Raw genomic sequence first — 18,985 nt, 5'->3', positions numbered from 1 at the left:
AACACCTGACGTCAAACTCATATTCATATCAAACTCATTGTTCTCTTGTATCAATCCACCTAGGTTGGACATCACTTGCAATATATATATATATATATATATATATATATATATATATATATATATATATATATATATATATAAATTAGTTTATAACAACATTTTGGGTTAATGCCTTTTTTTTCTACGGTCAATATTGCGGATTTATAGGTGAACATATTTCAGACTTATGTTTTTATTAAGGATATTGTATGATAGTGAAGAGCTTTAATATACGTAGGTATTTGTCGTTTTGTTTATACATTATTATATGATGTTTAAAAAACCTTAGTGTTATGTTAGTACTTTTTTAGAAGAAATAATTTGTTTGAACTAGAATTTGGTGGTATTTATGTTTTTTGGTGTTATTAATATTAGTATCAACATAAATAAGTTCAAGTAAACCTTAGAAAATCTATTCCGGAACACTCCAAAATACGGAAAACTAGTCTAAAATATATTGAACACTCTGGATGATTGTGACCCACACATAGACCTATAGACCCGACCCATATATGAAATTAAGGCCCAAATGATGCCTCACGCATTGACCCAAGACCTGATAGTGGGACTCGCTCGTTGTTTAACTCGACCTTGACTTAATCGAGTACCTTTCTACATGAAACCTATTTTTCGATTATTCTCCAACTTTGAACCCTCAATTTCATCATAATGACCCTGATTGACATGTTTCTATTTTTTGCATTGTGTTATTTGTTGCGATGTGTATATAATAATTGAAATTTGGATATCAGAAAATCATAATTTTTAAGCTTCAAAGTAGGTTACTTAATGTTTCCTAAATTTTTAAAAAACTCGTAGATATGCTTCATGAGCTCTTCCCATTCTTCCTAGCGTACTTAATTAACATTAAGAATTACTTGCATGACTTGAAAAATATATAACTCCTAAAAAATTAGCTAATAAACTCTATTTATTTTCCCTTTCAATTCATATTGATTGAGTCTATAGTAAATTTCAATCATTTAAAACTTTTACATATAAACTCTAAATGAGTTGATTCTTTTTGCTATTTATTCTCCTTAATATTGTCTACACTTAAGGCTAATGAACCAACTAATTTGTGAGGTATTTACTCATTTACATGGATCCAACATAGGTGTTTCTCATTACTTATTCCCATACTAGTAAAAAATTTACCAAATCTTTTACAATATTTTTATTCAACTTTAAACATCCATAAATCTCTTATATGAACTTAGATTGAGTTGATTCTTTCTATGGATTCTTCGGTTTCTTGGATATATCTCAAAATTAAGAAATCACAATTTTTATGCATTTATTTTGAAGTTTCATAGCCTCAAACATAGGCGTTTGCAAACTTTAGATTCCAAATGAGTAACATGTCATTTTTTTAAAAAAAATAACTTTTTCATTTTAGCTCCAAATGACTTGGATCATTTTGAACGACCTTCCTTGTTGTCACAATTACACATTAGAGCCTTAAACTCAACATTTTGATACTCCTACGCTCAATTTCCATAGTCCCAAAGTAGAGTACTTATTAACTTATGAATTTCTATATTATAGTAACTTCCATGAATGTACTTAGATATTTTACATAATATACACTCTAGATGCAAATATTTCATTAACAAATTTGTATATAACAATGCTAACCAATTTCCATTACATGTCCATAAGAACTCAATCTTCCATTCTTTTCCAAAGTTTGTTCTCATTTGATACTTCAAAAGCTTTCATTTTCTTCTTATATTATCTATAAGTTTACACTTATAATTTGATACACCTTAACATCCTAAGTACTTAAAGTTTTGGATGTTACATCAAATAAACACCTATATGAGATTTTATCACTCCACGAAACTAAAATCTTGGCTTTAATATCACACTTGCATCTAGAAATGTTTTATCTTTTTTATGTGTACAGTCCTTAGGATCTTGAGTCAGTTGAATAATAGTGCATACCCATTATGTTTCTAAATAAGTAATGAAGAATGGTTATCCCTAATTATAATTTAGGTAAAAACTTGTCTAAAATTATAAAACTGAAGAGTGTTTGAATCAATCAAATATATCAAAGAAATAAAGAACACAAATATCTAAATAAGATCTGTTTAGCTCCGATTATATATGGATAAAGTAAAGAGGTTTTAAGTACAAAGAGTAATCAGAGAATGTTCGTTCCTCTAGACCTAAGTACCTATCCTATTTATAGGGTACATCAGACATACAAAAATATAAGGACTCGACTATAGGTATCGAAACTAGAAAGTGCCTTGTAAATAGATAAGATAACGAAAGTACGCAACTCTTGTTATTTACAGACACGAAACCTAAATATATAACTTTTGACTACTCACTACAGCTTTCGACTCTACAATCTCCCCCTTAGTCACTATAATCGAAACTTCAAGTTATAATCTTTATTGCCTGTAACAACTCCCTTCTAATCTCCATGTACTAAAAAGAATGATTTTTCAAATCTCCACTTTGTCTTCGTTGTCATTCTTCTTGCAGTTATTGATGCGGATCAAAAGATTCAAAAAATGAGAGTTTGTGTATCTCTCGATGCCATTCACTTGAAAAAAAAATTCGTCACCTTGCCCTTCTTGTTCTTTCCTTGAAAAACAACTCCAAAAGGTTGATGAATAATCTCACCATCTTCAAATTCTTCAATGTTTATCCTCCCCTTCAACAACGATTGTGGCACCTTTGAAGTTTTATTGGTTGCCATAGCAAGATCAATATTTGTAATCGCCAAATACTCGTAATAGTTATCGAGAAACATCTTTATATGAGCAAATCCAATAATGAATGCATCTCTATTCTCCTCTGCCACTTTCGATACATCAACATTGCACAAGATTTTTGTTACCGTGATTAGATCATTCAGATTCATCAAAGGAAAGTCTAAAATTGTAAAATCGAATGCCACATTATTTGCCCTCATGACAGAATAATGAAAGTTTTGCAGTAACCCTTCGAATAAAACATCAGACACAATTGACATCACTTTGACAATCTTCACCAATGACCACACCTCCTCTTCACTTTTTCCCAAGACCGCATGAAAACGAATCTTCATTCTCTTGAATTCATCTTTATCATTGAAATTCTCAATAATTTTGAACTGAGTGGATGTGAAAAATAGATGATTAATTAGGAAATCAAGATGATTGAATTCTAAGTTCTCGGTGTCATAGCTTTTCTTTGGTCTTTTCAAGAATTCATGATTCTTACCAAGTACTGTTATCTCAATCATTTCATAACACTGATGCTTTTTAGGACCACCTTTGTTCAAACCTGGTGGATCATTCACCCTTTGACTCAATATGTTGTTAATTTGCCTTTGTCTTTCGATCTCAGTTGCTTGCAGTCTCTTCTTCTCTTCTGTTGATTGTTCAAATTGAATGCTTTTCCCTTTATCTTTAGGATAAACATTAGATATTGTTTTAACAAGAGCAGAAATTGAACCTCCAGCTCCTTAATTGATCGAAATCCCTTTTGTTTGGACTTTCGACTGATCAAGATTCCCTGTTGTAGTGGTTTTTGTTGATGATGTGATTACTAGCTTCATTGGGATTGTTGTTGGAATTTGAGTAGACATAACTTTCCCCACAACTACTCCTGTGTATTCACCAGATACCTTGGACGAACCAACTCCTCTTTCTCCCCCTTGCGAGACATGCGCATGACGTGGAGCATTTGTTGGTAAACAAAGTACCAAATTAAGGATTGGAGCCAACTCAACTTTGATACTTGACTCAATGTTCGAAACCATTATAGAAATGGAATCTTGAGAAATAGAAGATTGAGTCGAAAGATCTACTTTCGATAATGTTTCTTTAAAGCCAGATAAAAACTCTTCAACTTTCTCAAACACTTTGTCATCCTTCTCAGTCTTGACTTTGAGATCTTTTGAATAATCCTTGTTGATTTCTACCAAGCGAGTTGTTGCATTAGCTATGACATCAAATTTTTCATGAAACAAGTTGTAGTTTCCATCTAACTCTTTAACCTCTTTAGACATCATTAACCTTGAGTTCAATAGAAGCTTTCATTTCAGACACTTTTTTCTCAAAGAGTTCATAACGTTCTTTAGCAACTTCACGAAGCTTAGTGATCTCGTAATTAAAGCTTCGAGACTGATTAGCCATTCTCTCTTCATGTTTCTTATAAATATTCTCAATCAAAGTTCTCAGTCGAGATTCTTGAGCTTTCAAAATATTTTCAACTTCAACTCCACTAATAGAGTTATTGCCTCCAATATCAACCAAAAATTGAAGACTCATTTTAGAATTAAGGATCTTGAATTTTTTACTCGACGTGATTAACTCATCAGGTATGTCTTCTTCTTCTTCAGGATTGAACTGTAAGTCAGCAAACAAAACCATAACATCATCATCATTTGCATCAGTTTCAGTAATGGTCTTCTCAGGTTCAGTAGATTGAGATGAGAACAGAGTAGCAATCGGTTCTTGCATAACACCATCAAATGTTGAAGAAAGAAATATAGAAGAAATTGGTGGAACATATGTAGGTGGTGGAGAAGATGGTTGTGATGGAGGAACAACAGTTGTTTCAACTATAGTAGTTGTTGTTGTTTCGACGGTCTTCATCCCTTCACCCATATTGACATTTGTGTCCTTATAAGATAAGTTCACAGTGATGTCTGGAGTTTCAATCTCCTCCAAATTGGACTCAGTATTCGAACCCCTAGGTGGTATGACTTTCGTCTTCTCAGGGATTTTTGTACTTTGTTGTGCACCAGAATTGATGTTTACATCCGTATTAGATACATTTGCATTGACATCATGATTACTTGTCTCCTAGAAAGTCAGATTGACAAAGGTATCCCTTCGTGGTGACCCATGAAATTGACCACCCATTTCTATATCGCTGTCATCACTGTCATCATCTGATTCGACAACTACATTCTCTATCTTATCCTTAACAGGAGTTTGCTTTCGCTTCTCTAATTTTTGAACCATATCTAAAGCATTTTATCTTCGTGAGGCAAGAGAATTAGTTTACAAAATTTCTCTAACCATAACTCCTTTCCTTGTAAACTGTAACTTCTTTACACTCTTGGAAACCTCTTTTTCACAGCATGTTCTTCTTGATTAGGAATCACAACAGTTTTGATTATAGGCTCGTCAGTGGGTTTCGTGGGTTCAGAATCAGATGGTTTCTTAGCAGGTTTCTTTGTTCTTTTAAGTACCCATTTTCCTGTCTTTGTGGGTACAGTCTCCTTAACAACTTCTTCTGCTACTTCCTTTGACTTCTCATCTTGTTTCTTTTTCTTATTACCCTTAGATGCTTTTGATGAACCTTCATCACCTTTAGATGAAGCCTTTAGGGGTAGAATACCAGTTGGAGTAGGATCCACTGAAACTCAAATATTGAACCAACAATTGATGAGTATGATTCTCCAAATTGAGCATCGAATCTGAAATTTGAGCAACCACTGGGAAAATTGTAGCATCATACACAAAATTTTTAGGAACAGTCATGGATGGAAACTCAGCAGTATCAACATCAGTTGGAAAAAGAATATCTTCCTGAGTATAGACTTTCTTCAAAATTAATCCCCAAAACCTAGCACTCGAAACTCCAGATGCTAGTTTGGAATGGGAAATCGAATTCCCAAATTCTTCCCAAAGCAAAGATGCATAACCAACATCTACTCCATAATACAACCCATTCATAATCGAATAGACTTCAAAATTTTCCTTATCCAACCCATAACTTCTTCCTGTTAAACACCTTAGTATAATGCCGAAGAAAAAACTCCAAATAGAAGGTAAACTTGACTTCTTGAAGTGACTAATAAATGATAAAGTAGGTTGATGACCCATCTCGTTGAATATACGAATGACTTGTTCAGTAGTAACTTCATAAAACGTACCAGAAGAAGGTAACTTCAGGATTTAGGCAAATTGCTTCTTGGTGAGTTGCTTCTTCTTTTGAGAGATAATCTGGAACGTAACAACCTTGGTTGTTTTGTTGTAAACAATAGTAGAAGTAGCTAAAGATAACCATTGCATCGGAATTGCAAAAGAAGATTATAATGCATGATTAAGAACTGAGTTGTTCATAATCAACACTATCATACGTAGTTCTTCATGATAAACTTCAAGCGAGGGATTAAGCCAGAGATTTGTATGTTGAATCTTCATCATTGGTTGTGAAACCTCTTCGTCGTTGGTATTGAACTAATAAATAAAGTTTTGTTCATCAACCATTGCAATATATTGAGAGAATTTTTGTGAGAGATTTTGCAATGAACAATTAGGGTTCTTGAAAGAATTCCAGAAAATTGGAATGGTAATGAGAAGTTTCCTTATATAACTTGCATGAAATTTGAATTCAAAACGTTTCCCAATAATATAATGCGATGTGGAATATTGGTTACTTAAACGTCACCATAAAAAACCGCCACGTGTAAAAGTGATGATCACTTTTTGCCTCGAGCCTCGTGAATATCTCGAACCGTACCATCCAATGAATATTTCGCATCTCCCAACCAAAAATGAACTGCCATGACTTTCAATACTAGCATAGAACCATCCTTCTTTATGGAGGCTAGACTCATTCACTTATGGGAATGATAAGCGAAATCATGTGCCAGCTTGGTGAAATCTAAGTTTAGAGTTGGTAATACCCAAAATCTTAAGGATTTCAGTGCTTAAGTGTGCCAAAGAATAAGAGAGAACCAAATTATTATTTTTTTGGCATTGAGATATCAAAGAATCATTGATATAAAAGCAAATAGATCCCGGGAAAAGATACATTTCAATCGACATCAAGAGAGATGACGAACTGATTGTGTGGTTTCCCGTGAATTACAATCAAAACCTCATTGAGGAGTATCGAAGGGCCTCTTTTCATAAAGTTCATGGGTGGTTTTATTTGCACATAAATTTACAACTTGAAATAAGTGTAAAAAATTGTGCAAAATACTTGGACGACCAGTGTAGTCAAGAACAAGTAAGCTTTGAAAAATTTGAAGTAACGAAAGTTAAAGAAGAATGTTCAAAAGGAAATCTCATTTCATGAAAATTTAACAAATGGATCTATTAGGTAGAAACGACTTGGGATGAGTACATTTCATTAAGATCACACAATGGAAATTAAAATGAGATTTTGAACATCAAAAGTGGTACATTAAAACAAATGTTTCGTGCTAATATTGAACATTAAATGTTCACCGTCAATTCGTTAAGTTGAGTTTTGTTGGGTTTCACCTTCATCACAGAAAAATGATTTAGGATCATAAACACAGATTCGTGACATACCTATATCGTGGTTGGTTTCGACCAGAGATGTCTTAGGCATGTGTCATTGTGTGTGACCGTGTTAGAAATTTTGGGTGAAAAAGATTGGATATGAAGAAATCTCTTTTCTCATCTTAAGAAGAGAAATGTAGCTCGTCGACTAATGTGAATACAACCTAATTGGGAAGAAACTTTCGTGTGAAAATTTTCATTAAGGCATCAAACACAAAGAGTCTATGAGGCTATGTGGACAACATGTTGCAACATGCTTTTAGGGACACCTAACTGGGACAAAAGTTTTGTTTCATACCCGTTCCCTTTGAATGTTCTCATTTGGCATGCGAAAGAACAACACATTGCTACAATGAGCTTCGGAAATAAAAGGAAAATATTTTTGTGTTTTTCAATTTAAAAAAAATATAACGAAAATATAACGAAAATATTTTTGGATTTTTGATTTTGTAAATCCAAAACAAAAAAAGAGAATCTTTTTGAAATTTTGAATTTTATAAACGAAAAACAAAAATAAGAAAATCTTTTTGGATTTTGAATTTCTATAAACGAAAAACAAAAATAAGAAAATCTTTTTGGATTTTAAAATTTTTAAAAACGAAAGGAAAAAATAACAAAAGGATATAACAAAAAATGGTTATTTGTTAGAGATACACAAAGGGGGAGAAATAGACTCAATACCGGTTGAAAGATACCAAAGGGGGTGAAATAGACCCAGTATCGGTCTAAAGATACTGAAGTAGGAGAAATAGACCCAATACCGATTGAAAGATACCGAAGGGTTGAAATAGACCTAGTTATGCTTGATTGTTATGTATGTATGGTATGGGGTATTTTGGGGGAGCTCACTAAGCTTTGTGCTTACAGTTTTCAGTTTATGTTTTAGGTACTTCCAGCTCGAAAGGGAAGGGCCCGACCTGATCACACGACATCCACCTATGTTTTCCGCATCACGTGATTTTGAGATTTTGTACTCTGATATTATTTTACTATGATATACTTTCGACTGTTTTGACATGATTATTGTATGATTGGAATGAATTTAAAATGAAAATTTTATCTGAAATTTGGGATGTTATATATATATATATATATATATATATATATATATGTGTGTGTGTGTGTATATATATATATATATATATATATATATATATACATGCATGCTCTGATACATGACTTTAAACGTATATCTCATAAACGTACAGACATACATACATATGATTAAGAGAGAGAGTGAGATTTATAACTAACCTTGTTAGGTCGTGAGGACTAACTACCACTTGAATCCAAATCTTCAATTGATGCATCTTGGTTCATCCTCTTGCTCAAGGTCTATTCATACAACATTTCAAGTCCTTTAAAACTTGACTTAGCATATTAAGAGGTTATTTACTTCTTAATGTCAAAATGATCACTTAATTGATCATAATTTTAACATTTCATTTTCTACTTCTAAATTTAATCCAAATAATGAACCAGGCATCCTATACTAGCTAATTCATTGTACTCTAATATCTAATGTATCTATTCAACATTACCTCTAGTTAGGGTTTTAAACCCTAACTCTCGTTGGATTGATTCCACCATGGAAATCACATATAGAGCTTGTTCATAGATTCTAAAAAATTGATTAAACATCAATAGCAAGCTCTATTAACATAATCTTAGATAACTAACTTAATTCATCAAAGCACTATTACGCCATAATTAGCTTAATTATGGAGAAGATGATTACATCATGAGTTTTCAGTGTTCAATCCTTGTTATAAATACCCTTGAACACCACATGATCCTTCTTCAACCTCCAAATCGTTGGAGCTTATCCCTGGAGGGTTGGGGTGTGGTTATGACGAGAATGAACTCTAACTAAGTTTTCGTTCTGTTGCGACACTACGCCGCAGTGGGGTCTTTACCGCGCCATGGTGGCCATTCAAATTCGATCAACGAAATATCACTTATGGCAGTGCGCCATGCCGATCTACTTACCGCGTTGCGGTACCTGCAGATCATCAAAGTGCATTGTTGATTCCATTCCAGCTTTGGGGACAACTTTTGTCCCATCTTCTAATGTGCATAACTTCTTCGTTTTATACATGTTTTCTATGATCTTTATGATCACATGAGGGTAAGAACATACTCTACCATATTGTTAAGTCACTTTTCATTGACTTAATACTGGTCTTAATCTATTAATTCACAAAGTTGGCCCAAAAAGAATAAAATTTCTCATTTTACCGTTTTGATCAAAAGGCATCCTCTCATGCATTTCTTCTCTTAAAATTACTCATCTAACCTCATCTTAGTGACTTAAACTTATCTTGGCCATTTTCATGAAGTCGCAACTTTATATTCTCACTAAATTCTTTATAATGACCATTTTTGCCCTTTTGATCAGTATTTGACTAAAATTCAAATCTCTCTAAATTTCGGGTTCATACAGGTATACTAAAAAAATTTACCAGTCATCAACTATGAAACGGATTAGAAATTGAATGCCACATCCTTTGGTGGTAATATGAAAATAGAGGAAAATGTATCCAATTCTACGTATGTTTACCAGAAAATCACTGATACTTTTGATATTAAACTACTACCTCACGACCTCCTTGTAATTCCTGATGATAAAACTATAATGATTGCGAAGGTGAGAGATCTAAGTACTATTTACACTATATATCAAATCTGTGAAAAGGCAGTTTTCAAAGATTTACATATTGCTTACCTAGAAGGTGATTGGATTTGGATTGAGTTCAAGAAACAAAGACTGTGTAATGAATTTAAACAGTGTAAAGTTATGAATGTGTATTTTCTGTCATTAGAAACATCCATAAAAACTTTTTTTTTAGACTTTAGGTTTGTGTGGATTGAGGTGTCGGGTTTACCTCTTCAAGCTTAGGTTCCTACAGCTTTTAAGAAGGTTGCTTCTAAATTTGGTGATGTTTTTTTTATAGATGATGATAAAAACGAACCTGCTGCTTCTAGTAGAATCTGCATTCAGACTTCCACTACATAAAATATTAATGGCATTGTTCAAGTTGAGATAGATGGAACAAAATTCCCAGTTAATGTATCAGATGTTGCTAATTGGACGCCTTCTCTTACTCATGATGATAATCATATTCATTTAGATAGTGATGATAACTCAGACTATGATCAAATGTCAAACTCTGATCCTAATGAGGCTGCATTTGAAAACTATAAAGATGAGGAATTTTTAAATAAGTATTATGACAAGCTAGAAAACAATATCAATAACAAGATAGATGGGTTTTTTGAAGATATCTTGTCAGAAGAAGTGGTTTCTATTAAAACAATGAGCATTAAAAGTCTAAGTGGGGGATGAAAAGGAAGATAGTAGTTTTGCCCTTGAACAAAATGTCAGTTCTAATCATAATCTAGAAATAAGTAGCATGTAAATGAAAGTTCAACTCCATCGATTTCTAGGCCACTTGGGTTTAATAACGCAATCTATAATCAGTCGAAATCAGCTCCAAGTTTCTATAAAGAGGTGAATATGTCTTCGGTTCCAAAGAATTCTTTTTTCTGGCATCTCAAATGGGAGGAAGAATCCAACAAAAGGGCAATTTAAACGTAAGGAATATTTATGGATCGTCTCTATTAGATGCCACATGTTGCCTTGTTGAAATGGGTACGTATTTGGGTTACAAAATGGAAGGATGCAATGTAAATATGGAGTCTATAGTAAAATATATGGGTTTAAAGCTTGTTGATAAATGAATAAACTGTCAATTAATGCTTGTGAAGTGAGAAATAAAGTGAAAAGGAATAAAGTAGTGAAGTCGTGTAATAAATTGGGTCATGCGTGTTTTGCCATCCAAGAAACTCGTATGCATTCAATTGATTTGTTTGTTATTCATAACTTATGGGTTAATTTCACCTTTTACTTTTCTTCTAGCTCGGGTCATGGGAGATCTGGAATTTCTTTATAAGTGTGGGATGCAAATGTTTTTCGGAAAATTAAAATTACATGTTTTCTGCACAAGGAGTGGGCAACCTCTAAAACTATATGCTTCATGGTTAATGTCTATGCTTCGTAGGAGGAACACAAAAAACATGATCTCTGGAATTTTATTATTTCCTTTATGAATGGTAATAAAGGTTCATATTTGCTCTGTGGTGATTTTAATGTAGTCATAAATCAATATGAAAGAATGGGATGTAATTTCTCGCAACGGATTGCATATGACTTTAATTCTTTTATTATAGAGGCGAGGTTAACTGATATTCGTATAGGTGGTTTTTCTTACACTAGAATTGGTAACAATGGAGCTAACTCAAGTAAGCTTGATGATTTTTACTTTCAGATTATTTGAAAACTCCCTTCCCTGATCTGCATGACACGACTTTAGATCTCATTATCTCGGATCATAGACCTATTTGGTTATCTCAACAAGTTGCATATTATGGTCTTCTCCCTTTCAAGTTCTCTAATTATTGGATGTTGGAGTCTTGTTTGATGAGGTGGTAAGTGCATTTTGGTCCGAGGATAAAGGAAAGATAGAGGGAATGATTGTATCTTCTTCAAAAATAATTAATGGGTTTAAAATATATCCTTAAAATATGGTGGTGGTGAGGTTAAAGAAAAATGATTTCGAGAAAAATCTTATTTGTTAAAAAGTATTCATGAAATTGATAAAAAAAATGGATAAGGGTCTGATGACGGATCAAGAAAAACAAGATAGGTTGTGTCTCAAATCAAAAAATTTTGACGTGGAGAATAAAGAGGTGTTAGATTTATCTCAAAAAGAAAATATTACTTAGAGTATTGAAGGGTATGAAAATAGTAAGTATTTTCACGGTATTTTTAATAAAATAAAGACAATTAGAGCTTAAGGGGGGTTAATAAAGAAGGAGATTGGATCACTAATCCTACAAAAGTGAAATCAATTTTCTTTAATCATTTTTGTGACAAGTTCAAGATATCTGCAACTGATTATGTAGAAAGAAGGAGCCCTCGGTTTGGTGCTATCTCAGATGATCAGGCTCTCGGCTTGGAACAGTTTGTCACGATTGAGGAAGTAAATGCTACGGTTTGAATTTGTGGTAATGACAAGGCTCTAGGTCCGGATAGGTTCAACTTCTCATTATGGGTTCAATTTCTCATTTATAAAAAATTACTGGGAGATGCTTAAGGGAGATATTGTAGCTTTTGTGGTTGATTTCTTTGCTCACGCTAAAATCCCGTCCGGGTGAAATTCTTCCTTTCTTGCTTTAATTCCTAAGACTAATAGCCTGATAGTTGTCAATGACTTTCGTCCTATCAGCATTATTGAAATTCAGTATAAATAAAAGCCAAGATTCTTGCTTTGTTGTTAGATGGAGTGATCGATTCGATTATTAGTTGTGAACAATCTGCCTTCATAAAAGATCGACAGATCTTGGATGGTCCCATGATGATTAATGAATTGGTTGAATGACATAAGAAAAACATAAAAAATTGATGTTGCTAAAGATCGATTTCGCCTAAGTGTACGACACAGTTATTTGGTCTTTTTGGATAAAGTGTTGTAGTTCATGAACTTTGGTTCAAAATGGAGGTCTTGGATTCGTGCTTGTCTAAGTTCAGATAAGGCTTTCATCCATTTAAATGGGAGTCCTACAGATGAGTTTCAGATTCAATGTGGGCTTCACTGTCTCCTTTATTGTTTATAATTGTCATGGAGGGATTACATGTAGCAATTGAAGATGCAAAATCGGCTAGTCTCTTTTCAGGAGCTCAAGTTGGTAAAGGTACCCTAACCTTGTCTCACTTATTTTTATGCAGATGATGCATTGTTTTTAGATGAATGGAAGAGATCCAACATTACACACTTAGTTAGAGTGGTGCAATGTTTTTATATGGTTTTTGGTCTAAGAATAAACATTCAGAAATCTAATATGCCTGGAGTGTGTGTCTCAAATAGAGATCTAGAGGATTTTGCTTCATTGGAGGGTTGTAGAGATGATAAATTCCCTTTCACGTGTCTGGGTCTTTCTTTGGGGCAGAACATGTCTATGGTGGACGACTGGAAAGTTATTATTGTGTAACGTCCTATTTTTCACAACCAATATTTTTTCATTTTTATTAAGATAAAACTTCCCAATTTATAAATTTATTATTATGAAAACCGTTTATTCCAAATTACATTTATTCAAAATCAGAGTATTATGATGAACGCGATATCCTCGTTGCTGCTGAAGAGTGTGTACAGTCTCGCCATCGCCTTTCCATAATCACCAATGATACCTGAAACAATAAACAACTAGATAAGTATAAAGCTTAGTGAGTTTCCCCCAATATACCCCATACGATAAACATACAAGCATGCATAATGGCCCACAACCTCCCGGTTGGAATGTCCAGGCCCAATCAGTCCCTTGGACTGGAATGCCAACATGAAACAGGTCCAATCAGCTATTGGGCTGGAATACCCAAGGTTTGTTGGCCTACCGCCTCAACCCAACCGCTCTTCTAGAGCCTCTGTGCCTATGGCTTACAGCCGGCCCGCATCGGGTATGTTGGCCTACAACACAAAGTAGGACCGCCTCAACCCACCACTACCATATGTTGACATATAAACATACAATGATCAAGTAGGCACATAATACATGGAAACATCAAACATACAACTCACTACCTCCTACAAGTCCTATCACAGCATACAATCCTGTTACCAGCCATCCTTCATGAAATGCGTAACCATAAGTAACTAGAGGTGAGATAGCCACCTGAACAGATGATCGTACTCTAAAGCCACAACCAAACTAGGAACATAAAAGAAAGCCTCGATCAAGAGTTCTTAGGCTATCCTACGTGACAACAGACAGTGCCTAGGTCACTCCACCAGAGGATAACTGACAAGTACAGATAACATACGGTTCTACAGATCACTATGGCAACGCAACATACTCGATACCAGAATACAAATCTAACAGGTCACTACACCATAACATCATACTCGATACCAGGATACAAATCTAACAGATCACTACAACATAACAACATACTCGATAACAGGGTATAGATCTAACATATCACTACAAGATAACAACATACACGATACCAGGGTACATATCTAATAGATCACTACAACATAACAACATACTCGATACTAGGGTACAAATCACTACAGCATAACAACATACTAAGTATCAAAATCCAAGGAATGCATGACTGTATATATTTAGAGGTGTGATAGCCACCTGGACAGGTGGTCCTACTCTAGAACCACAACCAAACAAGGAACAGGTAAGAGATCCTAGACCAAGAGTCCTCAGTCTATGCTATATGACTATATACAGTCCCTAAGGCATCCTTATACTAACAAATAACCAAAACTAGTGGGCAAGTATTGGTGCCTTCGACCCACGGTACAATAAGGCGAAACTCACCTAAAATGAAGAAACCCGAGAACATCGCGATACACTTTCTTGCTATATTGCTTGCTCCCGCGGATCCACTACCATCAGAATTAATAAAATCTTAATCACCAATCAAAACCCTTGGTTAAAAGTCAGCGACCAACAGAGTCAACAAAAGTCAAAGTCCAAGGTTGGTTGAGTACGCCCCACTACAGGTCACCTATTCAACGGATAGAGACCAAGGCTTAACTATGGTTAAAAATACCCAAAATACCCGTAAGTCAAGCTTGGTCAACCCTGGTTAAAGTCGGAAAGTCAAAAGTTAAACATGGTCAATGCTGCCGAGTACGCCTAGCGTACTCAGCTCGTACGCCCCGCGTACGTGAGTGTTGACCTAAATTACGGGCTGGTTGACTTAGTACGCCCGACTACCTGGGTTACGCCCATCGTACGCTGACTGTACTCCATTCATCTATTAAGAGCTTATTCCTTAAGTCCTTTTGCTCAAATTACATATCCAACCTTAAACTAACGTCCTTAACCATAAAGTTTCCACATTTTATGCTTCAAGACACTCCCAAATGTCTGAAAGGACAACTCAAAAGGATTAGAGTACCACATACTCATAATACCAAGCTCATGGGACCAAAATAACCCCAAATCTAAGGCTAACAAGATCTAAATGAAATCAACATCAAGTTCAGAACTTTATACCTCCAAAGGGTGTCAAAAGATGATGGAATCATGGATCCAAAGTCTTCCACTCTTTAAAGATGATATTCTCTTCCAACTTACTCCTTCAAGGACACCAAAATACACGCCAAAGCTCAAAAATTCACTAGAGATGATTAGGGTTGGCTAAGGAATGATTTTCCAGATGGAGGCTGAAGGGTGAGTGAGAAATGAGGAGTTAATGTTGTATATATATGGACCAATCCCTAAAAATTAGGGTTTGAGGATCCACCACGTACGCCCTGTGTACACAGAGTACGCCCAGCGTACTAAGCTCCGCTCAAGTACGCCCAACGCACATAACGTACGCCCAGCGTACTAAGTCCTTAGCAAAAATCACCAAAATGCCACAAAGGGCTAAAATGCAAACAATTATCATACTAAGGGGTTAAATTATAAATACTTATAAATCGAGATGTTACATATTGATTGGTTCCAAAAGAAGCATTTCTAGATGGAAAGTTTCGACCCTTTCTATTAAAGGTAGATCAATGCTCATTAAATTTGTCATTAGGTCTCTTGGTATTTAATTTATGTATCTATTTCTTATGCCTGTTGGAGTTGGAAAAATACTTGAAGCTTCATGTGCAATTTTTTTGGGGAGGGGACGAGAATAATTGTAAAATAGAATGGATTAAAGGGGATGTTGTTCTTGCTTTTAGAAAGAATAATGGCATGGATATTGATAGTCTAGCTGCTTTGAATCTTGATCTTTTCCAGAAATAGAATCAGAGATTTCTAAATACTGACAATCTACTTTGGGTTAAAGTAACTAAACAATTGTATGGTCCTAATGGGATTTTTGTAGTTCTGGATATACTAGATCTGACCCTTGGTCTTGCTTTTTGGTTTCTAATTCTCAACTCTTAAATCTAGGGTTAGAGGTTAATTCTATTTTTAAGAAAGCTATTGGAAATGGTATGTATATAAAATTTTGGACCGACAGATGGATTGGTTATCCTTTGGAATCGAGATTCCCAAGACTTTTCGAGTTGGATCAAGATAAAGATTGTATGATTGCTGATAGAAGAGTTAATGGAGATTGGAACTGGTCTTGGAGACATTCTAATCATATGGGTGAAGAAGTTGTTCAATTATCTTCTCTTATGGGATTAATTCAAAATATTTTTTTTAATCATCAAACGGATAGGTGGTGCTGTGAGATTAATGAAGATAGGTTTCTTAAATTTTGAGATATTAGGAGGTGGATTGACTAAATGGTCTTACCTTCTACGGATTTGGAAACTAGATGAAATCCTTTTGTACCTAGAAAGGTAAACATCAAGATTTAGAGGGTGTTGCGGAATAGAATACCAACTCGGATAAACCTAGCAAATAGAAATATGGATGTTCCCTCTGTGTTGTGGCCGATCTATGATCTTGACATAGAACAACTTGACAATCTTTTCATTAGATGTGAAGTAGTGGCTAGAACTTAGAATGCAATATTCCTTTGGCTTGATATTGATTGGTTGAAAATTGTTTCGGTTCAAGGATTGTTTCTTTCAATTGACAATAATACGATGTCGTCGAGGAAGAAATGGTGGTTGATGCAATTCTTTGTACCACTATATGGTACATTTGGAGGTTCAGGAATGATGTGGTGTTCAAATGGGGAAAGTTAAGGAAGAGTGAATTTGTTGACTCTGTTAAAGAGTATTTGTTTTTGTGGTTTGCAAATATGAATCATAGATGTTCATTTAGTTGGTTAAATTGCCTTCAAAATCCTCTAAACTTTTTGTAATTATTTTTCTAGCTCATTGCTAGTTTATTCTTAATATATGGTTGGTGGTTTAAAAGAAATATAATAAAAGATTGGGATTAATAAGTTTGCTAATGATAGTAGTCTTAAAGGATGTTTGAGATTTCATATAAAAACAACTTATTGACTTTTTAAAAAGTCAATAAGTCAAAGAAAAACTTTGACAATATGAAAACGACTTTTAAAATAACTTTTCATTAACCCTTCAAAAATAAGATTTCAATAAGTTAAGATTTCTAACTTTTCAAAACTTCTTATGACTTTTTGTGTTATAAAAGACAAATACCCCTTAAAGCATGTATAAACTAAGACACATTTTTTTAAATGAACTTATTGAGTTATTGACTTTCCCCACCACAAAAGCTAATTTAAACACTTTTTAAAAAACTTATTTTTCATCAGCATAAGTCAACAAGTTATTTTGTCTAAAAATCCCTTTGAATTTCAAAATGAAATATCAAATACCCTTATCCTCTTATTTTGAAAATTTTGGTTAAATTCTTACCATCAGTAGTTTGAAATCTCAAATATCATAACATGGATATAAAACAGACATTTCAAGCCGAATAACTATTTTCAAAAAACTCAAAAAGTATCAGTAATATGTGTTTTTTTATCAATCAATTTAAAGTAAATGTATTTTGATTTTTATATCTTATTCTAATGATTTTTTTCAATTATATATATATATATATATATATATATATATATATATATATATATATATATATATAATACATTATTTTGAATAGATAAATCACAAACATAAATGAAAATATCCTCTCCCATAATATAAATATAAAATATCCATTACTTCAAACATAACTATTTGGAACAATTCACAAATAATTAACGGCTTAATATAATCCAAAAACAAAATCAAAGTCATTACCTATTAAAACCAAGTATGGGATCCAAACAAAAGAAACACTATTTATCGTAGGCCCACCTACGTGGCACACGTGGTGTGCCGGTTGGACAACAATAATACAATGGCCCCATAGTCTTTATTTTTTTGTGTTTTGACCACGAAGTATCTAATTAAGGTAATGTTGGATGCATTATGTTTCTTTATTAATGGCTTAGTAATTAGTAATTTAAAAACCATTTATTTATTAAATCCAAATTCATAACATAATTTACTACAATACAAAAGGAAATGTGGATTTTAAAATTTGAAAAATATAAAACTTAATATATATATATATATATATATATATATATATATATATATATATATATATATATATATATATATATATATATATATATATATATATAACCAAAGGGCTTCTAGCCCAGCGATATCCGGTGTTGTTCTCCCTCATTGAAGTTGAGGGTTCAAGTCCCGCTGTAGACATAGGTGAAATAATTTATGTGTAGTTTAATATATATATATATATATATATATATATATATATATATATATATATATATATATATATATATATATACACACGCAATCCTAGCAACTAATTTTGTAGATAACAAAAACATTTTTAAAATGCAAAATAATTTAAAATTTTCGATTTTTTTTCAAATATTATTTTCGTCATTTATATTTTCCAAAAAAAACCAAAAAAAAAAAACAAAAATACCGTTTTTTTACATATTCTAGTAGAATATTAGAATACTTTACATATCTGACAAATCTAATAGAATATTTTAACATTTTAAAAATCACATTAAAATATTTACAGTGTAATATTATATTAGAATATTTCACGTATTTTAAAAAAATGGTATTTTTTTTAATTTTGTTTAGGTAATTACAGTGACGAAAATAATAATTAAAAAAAGAATTTTCGGAATT

Source organism: Lactuca virosa, chromosome 4 (genome assembly GCF_052849685.1).
Source record: "Lactuca virosa cultivar CGN04683 chromosome 4, Lactuca_virosa_CGN04683_v6, whole genome shotgun sequence".
Classification (NCBI taxonomy): domain Eukaryota; kingdom Viridiplantae; phylum Streptophyta; class Magnoliopsida; order Asterales; family Asteraceae; genus Lactuca; species Lactuca virosa.
Note: the sequence above shows the minus strand (reverse complement) of the source record.